This window comes from Myotis yumanensis, unplaced genomic scaffold (assembly GCF_028538775.1).
Source record: "Myotis yumanensis isolate MYYU_CA2020_CCGP unplaced genomic scaffold, mMyoYum1.0.hap1 SCAF_6, whole genome shotgun sequence".
Classification (NCBI taxonomy): Eukaryota; Metazoa; Chordata; class Mammalia; order Chiroptera; family Vespertilionidae; genus Myotis; species Myotis yumanensis.
In genome coordinates this window covers 46,392,461-46,402,845 of record NW_027223757.1, presented here as the reverse complement: position 1 = coordinate 46,402,845, position 10,385 = coordinate 46,392,461, and the positions used below count along the sequence as shown (strand labels likewise).

Genomic DNA, 10,385 nt, shown 5'->3' with positions numbered 1-10,385 from the left:
TAGGGGCATTTTGAACTTGACAAGTTGGTTGGGTCCTGGAGAGGGAAACAGGGCCAGTGCTTCCAGACACACCAAGTTGGGTTCATAGCGTCTGTTCCCGCAGGTTGCGTGCCAGCCCTGGGGAAGGGAGAGGGGAGCAAGCAGGTTGGTTTCCTGGGTATCCGGAGGGGCCGCAGCTGAGGCTGCCTGTGACCCCGCGTCCCGCAGCGCAGGTGCCCGAGGGCCAGGGTGCGCAGGGGAAGGGGACTTCCGGGGAGAGCGGGCGCGCGCCAGGCTCGCCTTCGGCACCGGGTGGGGGTGGGGTGCGCGGCGTGCGCGCTCCCGGGGCAGGGGAGGCGGGAGCCTGTGCGCGTGCTCGCGGCCGAGGGCGCGGGGCGAGCGTGTGTGCTCGGTCGCCGGAGGCGGGAGGGGGCGGAGCTGCTGGGCCGTCTGAGCCCGCCCCGGGCTCCGCCGAGGCGCGTCTGTGGCCGATGCGCCGCCTGGGGCACAGCGAGCCGGACGTGCCACCTGCAGTACTGGCTGCTGCTGTGTCTTTTACTGGGAAACACGGTTTCCCCGCGGGAGAGCCCAGAGCGCGCAGGGACGCGCGCGCACACACGCAGACACACGCACACTCACTCATTGACACACGCGCGCGCACACACACACATACACACACACGCTCACGCACGCACCCGCGCCCGCTCGCTCCTTCACAACTGCATCTCCAAACCGGCAGAGCGAAGCTCCTGCGATTTCTCTTAACCTCAGCATCGTGGGACGAAGCAGGGCCATTGTGCTTTGGGGAAAGCCCGGTGCCTGCGCTGCCGCGTCGGGTACAGAACCCAGCAGAACGCTCACCCCATCGGGTAAGTCAGTCTCTCTCCCTGTAACCGGTTCGGGGTTGGTGCCTGCAGACTGGAGGGAGGAGGTGGGAAGCTGCCGGTGCGCCAGTGGGGGTGAGGCCAGAGTTGACTTAAATTTCAGGGGCATGCAGCGTCCTCTGGCTCGAGCAAGTACGACTCCCTGTTACTTCTTCTACCAACCCTGGAGTTGCCATCACCTTTCTCCCCTCCCCCCAACCCAAGGTATACTGTGCTCCTTGGTTGCCAAGGAGACTTCCTGAAACATCAGCCTTGGGACATCTGTTGAAAGAACTGGTTTCTTCAATGGTGCTGTTGTTTATTTTGATTTTTTTTTAAATAAAAAATATACACTGAGGGCCATGTGGTAATTTGGCATTCGTTAATCTGTATTCAGGCAGTGCTTTCATTCAACTTTAAGAAAAGCGGTAATTGCACTATATGGTAAGCTTTAAAGAAGATTCGTCAGATGAATTTTTCAACGGATGTGTCTTGAATCATAAATTACTCTTATTTTGGTGATCTTATAAAGAAAGCTGATCCCAGTTAAAATCCTTTCTTCCTCTCTACTTATTGTATTTTGCATTTCATTCAGATGTGATTATCTTAACTTTGAAAGCAGAAGATAAATAAATTTATCGTACAAGGGTCTTCTGTTGTAAATTGACCAGAACAGGAATACACATGTGAAATTCCTAATGTAAGGAGAGAGCATCCATAACACACATCTTTGCTAACATCTCTATATCCACTGAATTATTATTTCAGTGCAGTTTTCTGCACCTCTTCCATTTCTGAGATTTTTCCAGTCTCTTATTGATTATTGGACATATGTAGATATAAAATGTGTGCCATGTCTTCATACTCCAGATTCTAAGTTTTTGGAGCTCGTTTTAAAACATAGGAAGGATGCACAGAGAAAGCTTTTTAGACCCTGTTGTTGTTTTCCCTGATGGATTGAGCCCTTTACTGGAGCACTGGGTAAGACCCAAGGAGCAGGCCAGTGCTCTAATCTTAGAGGATCTCCTAATCACTGGGCTGTCGGTTTTACCTTGAGGCCTCGGGTGCCTAGTGGGTGAACTTATTACACAGCATTTGAAAGGGTCAGCCATCTGGTAATTACACTTTGCACTAATTTCATACCTTCGTCACAAACAGAAATGACCTAGTAAAGATCCATGGCATTCAACAATTCATTTTGTTTTCCTTTAATATTTGTTCATCTTTTCTATCTTTTGTTAAACGATGTAAGTAAATATATAAAATTCTTTTTATTTAGACTTTAAACTGTGTCATACAGGATGTAATAATGTGAGAATCAAGGAAGCCAATATAACTGAGGTAGGTAGAGGGGGTTTATGCAACTGAAAGGGGGCTGGGAAATGAATAACGATGACAAACATTTTACGTTACAGTTTACAAAGTACTTTCTGTATACTCCCTTTTTAATCCCTGTAACAACCTTGTGAGGTCAAGGAATTATCTTCATTTTAAAGCTGATGGGCCTGAAAACTCACAGCTTGCTGAAGTTACAGAGCTAGTGAAGGGGGAAGCTCTTTTTTAGATCTAGGCTCTTTGCCTTTAAAACTTTCCTGTACCTGCATTTCCAGTGTGTGCAAGACTCTGACAGGTGAGATGAAGGAGTGGAGCATCCTGGTAGGAGACACATGGGAGGAAGGGAGATGAGGATTTTGGCTTCTGGAAAGAGAAAACCACTATAAATGGGGCAGCTCCTACTGTAGCTGATTGTTGCCACAGTTCTAAAAATTCTTTTTCACAGAAAACTGAAGTTTCCAGATGTTTTTATGTAATATGTCCTTATTTTTAAAAACGATAAGGAACATATTATAAATATATCTAGGCCACATGTGGCCTGTGGCCTGCTAGTTTGCAATCAATCCATAACTACTAGGTCTCATTCATTTCTATACTATTTTTCTCTAACAAATACATCCATCATTATAAGAGTGATTAAGAGTTTTCTGATTTTAATGTTAAAATCTCTAAAAATGTTCCATCATTTCTTAAATAAAAAGATCCAAGTGTGTTTTTGAGGTTTCTTTGGTCCTTTATATTATATTTCAGAGAATATAAAAGAGCATGACGTGCTCCAAAATGGGAATTTTTCCATCTGGTGAAGCAAAAGCATTTATAGTTTAAAACATCTTATGTTCCTGGCTTCATTTTTGTTTTGGGCATAGGACTAGAAAATATAGAAAATGTCAATTGAAGGAATAGGTGGAATAAAAAGTTGGTCAGAAAAAAGAGTATCCTAGATTGTTTGGCTCAGTGGATAGAGCATCAGCCTGTGGATCCAAGGGTCCTGGGTTCGATTCCAGCCAAGGATACATGCCTGGGTTTCGGGCTCCATCCCCAGTAGGGAGCGTGCAGGAGGCATCCAATCAATGATTCTCTCATCATTGATGTTTCTATCTCTCTCTCCCTCTCCCTTCCTCTCTGAATATATATATATCTCCTGAATCTTTCAATGAAAAATTCCTCTTAAGATTTTAGGTAGTGCCGGATCCGGTTTGGCTCAGTGGATAGAGCGTCGGCCTGCGGACTGAAAGGTCCCAGGTTCGATTCCGGTCAAGGGCATGTACCTGGGTTGCGGGCACCTCCCCAGTAGGAGATGTGCAGGGGCAGCTGATCGATGTTTCTCTCTCATCGATGTTTCTAACTCTCTGTCTCTCTACCTTCCTCTCTGTGAAAAATCAATAAAATATATTAAAAAAAAAAAAAAAGATTTTAGGTAGTTAAAGCCACCACAGAATACTGAAAATTCCAAAGGAACAAGAACATAAATGGGAACTCGAAGGAACATTCATTCCAGGACCCTGGCAGAGAAAAGTCTGTTTGTTCCTTAAATAATCTTGCAGTGCATTGAATACCTTTTGAGAAGCTGCCTCTTTCTCACATTCCTACTAAAGCTGTAGAGATGTCAGTAGATTTCTCCGAAGAATATCTAGTAATCAGAAAGAAGGGAGGGGATGGGAAGAGGTTAACCAAAGAACATACATGCATATATACATATTCCATGGACACAGACAGTAGTGTGGGGAAGGCTTGGGGTGGGGCGGAGTTGGGTGGAGGGGGGATGGGAGGAAATGGGTGACACCTGTAATACTGTAAACAATAAATAAATAAATAAAATCAAGAAGGGAGTGTTATTTTATTTACGTTGTTTCTTGTGGACCCAAAGAGGTGTCATTTAGAAAAAAAAGCCAAGCCAGGCCAGCATGGCTCAGTGGTTGAACGTTGACCTATGAACCAGAAGGTCACAGTTAGATTCCCAGTTAGGGGTCGCCTAAGACCATCCTGCATATCAGATATTTACATTATAATTCATAACAATAGCAAAATTACAGTTATGAAGTAGCAACGAAAATAACTTTATGGTTGGGGGTCACCACAACATGAGGAACTGTATTAAAGGGTCGAGGCATTAGGAAGGTTGAGAACCACTGCTCTAAAGGTTGCTTTAATCTATACATATAAAAGCCTAAGTGACCAGCTGACCAGCCAGTAGCTGTGGCGTGCACTGACCACCAGGGGGCAGATGCTCAATGCAGGAACGGAAACCACAGGCATGGAGACATGGAATAGACTGATGAATCTCAGAGGGAAGTGGGGGAAGGGCGGAAAAAGATTAACCAAAGATCTTATATGCATACTAGAGTCCCTGTGCATAGATTCATGCACCGATGGGGTCCCTTGCCCCTGCTTTCAGGGATTGGGCCGAAATCGGTTCTCGGACATCCCCCAAGGGGTCTCAAATTGTGAGAGGGTACAGGCTAGGCCGAGGGACCCCACCGGTGCACGAATCCATGCACCGGGCCTCTAGTAATAAATAAAAACATTTCAGTTTCCAGTTTATGAAATGTGTTGCACCCCTAGTAAAGAGCTATACATATGTTAGTCAATAACATAACGAAGTCCTGGCTGAGTGCTCTGGGGGTCACATGTCTGCCTTTAAGGATTCACAGCAAACACACACACACTGCTCCTGCAGTTTCCATTTTCCAGTCCCTTCGACGTGCAGGCTGCCTTCTCCATATCGTCTTCACAACATCCCTATCAGTGGGCATCTTATTTCCATTTCACAGATGGAGAACCCAAAACTTTGTGAAGTTAAACTGGATCAATGAACGAACACTTTAGACCTCAGCAGCTCCTCTCACTTCACACCCATCCTTCTCTGCCGATTACTTGATGAGGTTATAGACATGTATAGAATTGTGATCAGGAGACAGTTGTGTGTTAAATGATACAGAGACAATATTTCATATAGCATAATACAGGGAAAAAATTTAAAAATATTCTGATTGTGGAGATCAGGTAAGTCCTGTGTAGGAGAATTAGTGCTGGACTTGGATGGCTGAATCTGATGCCAGTAAATGATCCCTTTAGCTATGGTACGATGGGAAGCACTGCCAATCAGTTGGAAATGGGAGTTGAGAGGATAATGTACCAAGAGGTCTGATACTGATGAGCTCAAGGGATGACCAGACTGTGAGAAGAAATACAGTCTCCAACATGTAGTGCAGCAAGAAGATGGAACTGGAATGTGTGGGAAGAGGTAGAAAAAGACAAGTTGGTGAAGGAGACTAAGCGGGGAACTGTGGACACAGGAAAATCTGGAGAGTCCAGTATGGATTCTTCTAAAAGTCTGAAAAGAAACAGCAAGGGAAGAACCAAGGATTATATTCTCTATACAAAGTCTGATATACTGTAAATACCCATGAACTATTATGGTGTGTCTTAACATACAACATTTGGCATGTAATTTCCTCTTTTGATATCACTTTTCTGTGCAAAGGAAGCCTACATCTATATTTTACATGAATTTAATTGGAGTGGCCAAATATCTAGATTTTCAAAAATTGGGAAAGAGATTCTTGAAGTTAGATGAAAAAGGACAAATGTATCAATGTAAACATTTTCTTTTGTAGGATCATAGACTTGAAGATTAGTGAGTAATTTTCAAAGATTAGTAAAATCTCTTACACACAGAGATTTTAACATTGAATACACTGTTGATGATGTCTCATATCTGTGGGACAAGTGAGGAGAAATGTAAGCTGTGTGTTAGCTATTTGAAATCTATACTAAAACCCAGACTGAAGTCTTTGGTGACAGGTAAATGGACTCTGCTCATGATCCTGATTGGGTCAACAGTTTTGTTACCTGAAATGAAATATGAAAAAAATGTGATGAGCAAATGGAAGTTAGACTTGTATTCAAGTACTACCTCTGTGATAACTGGTTGGGAGGGCTACCTGTTAGGATGATGGGCACAAGGTAACAGGATGAAATAAAGTAGAAAGCATGTCATAGCTAGTTAGAGTCTAGCACTAAGGACATTTGGTATGACAGGAATTTGCTTTAAAGTTGGAGGGATTTTAATTCCCATCAAGCACAATGCAGTAGTCCCCCATTATCCATGGTTTCATTTTCCATGGTTTCAGTTACTCACAGTCAACTACAGTTCAAAAATATTAAATGGAAAATTCCATAAATAAATAATTCATGCATTTTATATGACACGCCATTCTGAGTAGTGTGATGAAATCTCACACTTGACCACTCCATGCCACCTGGGACATGAATCATCCCTTTGTTCAGTTAATCCAGACAGGATATGTTACCTACATATTTGTCACTTAGTAGCCGACTCTGCTGTCAGGTTGACTGTCAAGGCATCCCAGTGCTTGTGTTCAGGTAATCCTTACTTTACTTAATATTGATCCCAAACACAAGAGTAGTGATGCTGGCAATTTGGATATGCCAAAGAGGAGCTATAAAGTGCTTCCTTTAAGTGAAAAAGTGAGCACAGTGCAATAAGATATTTTAGAGATCACATTCACGTAACTTTTACTAGAGTATATTTTTATAGTTCTACTAGAGGCCCCGTGCACAAAAATTTGTGCACTCGCGGGGGGGGGGGGGGGTCCTTCAGCCCGGCCTGTGCCCTCTTGCAGTCTGGGACCCCTCAGGGGATGTCCACCTGCTGTCTTAGGCCCACTCCACGGGGGATTGGGCCTAAGCTGGCAGTCAGACATCCCTCTGGCAGCCCGGGAGCCCTTGGGAGATGTCCACTTGCCAGCGGGGAGCAGGCCAAAGCTGCAGTCGGACATCCTTAGCTCTGCTGAGGAGGCAGAAGAGGCTCCTGCCACCACCGCTGTGCTGGCAGCCATCAGCTTGGCTTGTGGCTGAGCAGAGCTCCCCCTGTGGGAGTGCACTGACCACCAGGGGGCAGCTCCTGCATTGAGCATCTGCCCCCTGGTGGTCAGTGTGTGTCATAGTGACCAGTCATTCCCAGTCGTTCTGTTGTTAGTGTCAATTTGCATATTACCCTTTTACTATATAGGATTTTATTAGTTGTTAATCTCTTACTGTTCCTAATTTAGAAATTAAACTTTATCATAGGTGTGTATGAAAAAAAAAACATAGTGTATTTAGGGTTTGGTCCTATTTGGGGCTTCAGGCATATACTAGAGGTCTTGGAACACATCCACTGTGGATAAAGGGGTACTACTGCATAAACCAATAATGATTTGCTCTTCACAAATATATTGGGCAACTAATGGAAATCATTAGAAACAAACACCTAAGGAGCCCATCTTATTACACAGGGCTATCTGGTGACAGTGGAGATAGACCTGGTTATGCCTCGTGTCAGGCAGTGCCTTGATTCCCCTTTCTTGTCCTTATGTCAGAGGTTCATATTATTTCAGAATTTCTTCCAGGTTGGAGAGTGGAACTTGAGAATTTATCCTACAATCTTACTTTCCCTCCTATTGGAAATTAACAGATGGAATTTGTTTTGTTCACCTTTTCTCTGGTTCTGTCATTTCTCATTGGCTCCTTCATTCCCATCCCTTCTGGCTGAGATCTTTACCCTTTAAGAGGCAGAGGAAGCATTCAACTTTCTTCACATTTCTTCTGTCCTTGCATTGTTTCCTGTGCACAGTGTACTGCATTACTGCATTGAATTCAACTGATTTAGACATGTGGCACTATACATTTGGGTGAGATTTTTAAAAGAACTATGTATAAGAAATAACAGTTTTGCAAACTTTATTTGAATTCAGATTAGTTCCGCATATGGCAAAAGCACTGGAAGCTGTAAATTTGTCTAAAATAGTTTTGCAAGATTGAAATTGCCAACCTGATAAGATGGTTTTTAAATGAAGAAGGAAAATCTTTGGCAGTTTTCATAGACTCTTGACTTTCTCCTACATGTTTATTTGAGGCATAATATATTCTACTTCTCATGCCAGATGAGCCAGTTCCAGTTTGAAGCAGGGCTTCTCTCCGCCCTCCCACAGTATCACCGGTTTGGCATATAGAATATTGACGGATTAAGTAGTTTGATCCTGGCTGACGGTTTCATTGGGAACACTGTCAATGCTAATGGAACAGACACCAAGCTCAGTGGAGAAGGCATTTTGCCATTTTTTTTTTAATGACATAGGTTCTGGTACCTCATTTAAAATCATTACTTAGAAGCCTTGTTATTTGTGAGTCTTAGTTATTCACTAAGAACATGAGCCTTGGGAGCCAGATTTAAATACTAAATTTGACACTTTTTGGCTCTGTTATTACCAGTCTAGTTACATATCCTCTCTAGGTCTCATTTTCCTCATCTGTAAAATGGGAACTCTATTACCTAGATTATAGGGCTATACGGAGATGAAATAAGATATACATAGAAAAAACATCTAGGACAATGTCTGGTGCATAGTAAAATCTCAGTATTTATCAGTTCCTTCCCTTTGTCTCTCCCCTCCTCTCTTGACCTTCCTCAAAATGAGGGTAGAAGTCACTTAAAATTTGGGCACCATATAAAATGTCTTAATCTGGTCCGTCAGCCTTAGAGGGGAGCAGTTCCCCTCTTCCTGCATTAGAGCTTGAGTGAGCAGTGGGCTGCTTGAGTGGACTCTCCTGGGGAGAGGCATGCATGGATTGGGGTTATTGGTGTCACCTCTCTGACAAGCCACTCCTCCCTCATATTGGCAGCTCCTGTAACCCCAGCCTGGTCACAGGGAAAAGGAGGGAGGGCCAACTTCTTCCTGTCTAGGCTGCTCACTGGGGCTCTATTATAGGGTCTTTTCAGGGGCCCCCAGCTGTATAAAGCCCAGAGGTGCCCCTTGTGTCCCCTGTGGATTGATAAGAGCAGCACCAAGCAGTTACAGACCTCCTAGCATTTATGTGAGGTCAAGTTCTAGTTGTCTACATCTTTCTAGACAATTAGGGGCTTCCCTTTATGCTGAATTATGATTTCATGAAAAGGTCAAAAGCCCACCATGCTCAACAGAAAAACTCAAGTTCACTTTTAAGTCAGACAGGATTAAAACCTTCCCAAGGGGAATACGTTCTTAGTTAAATCGAATTTTTTCTCTGTACCACTGTCTGTCCTCCCCTGCACTCCTGCTAAGCAACTCCTTACCTTCACAAGTGGCAGAGTAATTTTGCTGCTTTTTTGATACCGTTCGGTTCTCTGATGACCAAGGAATGCAGATGAGATTACAGTGTTTTGACTTTTTTCAAGGCCACCCTCCAAGCTCCGGGGCTTGGGGTAATCCAGACAGCAGTGGGTACTGTTAGCAAACCACCAGGCTGGTGACTTTTGTAGTAGTGATAACAAGGAATGGTTACAGGAATGTAGTCTGAGCAGTAAATTTTAGGAACCCATATACCGAGCTAAGTTCTGTTTTTATGTAATTCATCACATAAATTATAAAGCACATCCTTCCAGAAAATACAACTTCTTGTGTGCTAAATGTGCTGTGGTGTGTAGGTATTTATGTCTACGTATGTATGCATGCATGCATGGATATATGTATATATCTATTTCTGTGTTTCTTTAAATGTGTTGCAATTTAATAATTCAGATACACTCGTTTTAATAGTTAATGAGTAACATTAGTTTAGATACCTAAAATAAGAACGGCTTAGGGAATTGATAATGCTAAATTTGTGATCCTTTGTCAAAGTCAGAATATCCTTTACTCTCTATGAATCCAGAAGAGAATATAGTAAAATTTTTTTAAAAGATTTAGTATGTATTGGATATTAATTATAGTGAGGTGTGCATACTCAGATGAAAACTATGGTAGCCAAATGACATCAATGCCAGATCTTGTGTCCACATCCAATTTGCAGGCCAGCAAAGTTACAAAATCACATGCCCACTTTAAATATGAGCATATTTTCAACCACTTCTTAAGTGACAGCTATGGTTATTGTTTAAAAAATTTAGGTTCATAATCGAGGTAAGTACCTAAATAGAAGAGATTTATTTTGATTTTATTTCTCTTTGACTTGCTTCCTGAAAGGAGATGTTTTTAAAAATGCTGCTTTTGTGATAGGCAGTAGTGTAGTGTAGATAAAATCCAATAACCTTTCACTGTGAAGATTCACTAGTCTCTCCCAGACTGATGACCTTGAGTTGATATGGCTGATTGGTGTTTTGAGAATTCAAGGCCTAAAGAAATATGGAATGGAAGTTTTATTTTTTTCTTCTGTGAAAACATTAGT

General features: G+C 42.9%; 1 protein-coding gene across 4 annotated transcripts in view; it reads left to right on the top strand.

Moving 5' to 3' along the window:
- The first annotated feature begins 499 nt into the window (after positions 1 to 499).
- Positions 500 to 10,385, top strand: part of KLHL32 (kelch like family member 32) — a 179,751-nt gene continuing 169,865 nt past the window's right edge. For all 4 annotated transcript variants that reach the window (XM_070418052.1, XM_070418055.1, XM_070418050.1 and 1 more), the window contains exon 1: positions 500 to 848. The gene's annotated coding sequence lies outside the window, so the exon portion shown is untranslated. The remainder of the gene's footprint in view (positions 849 to 10,385) is intronic.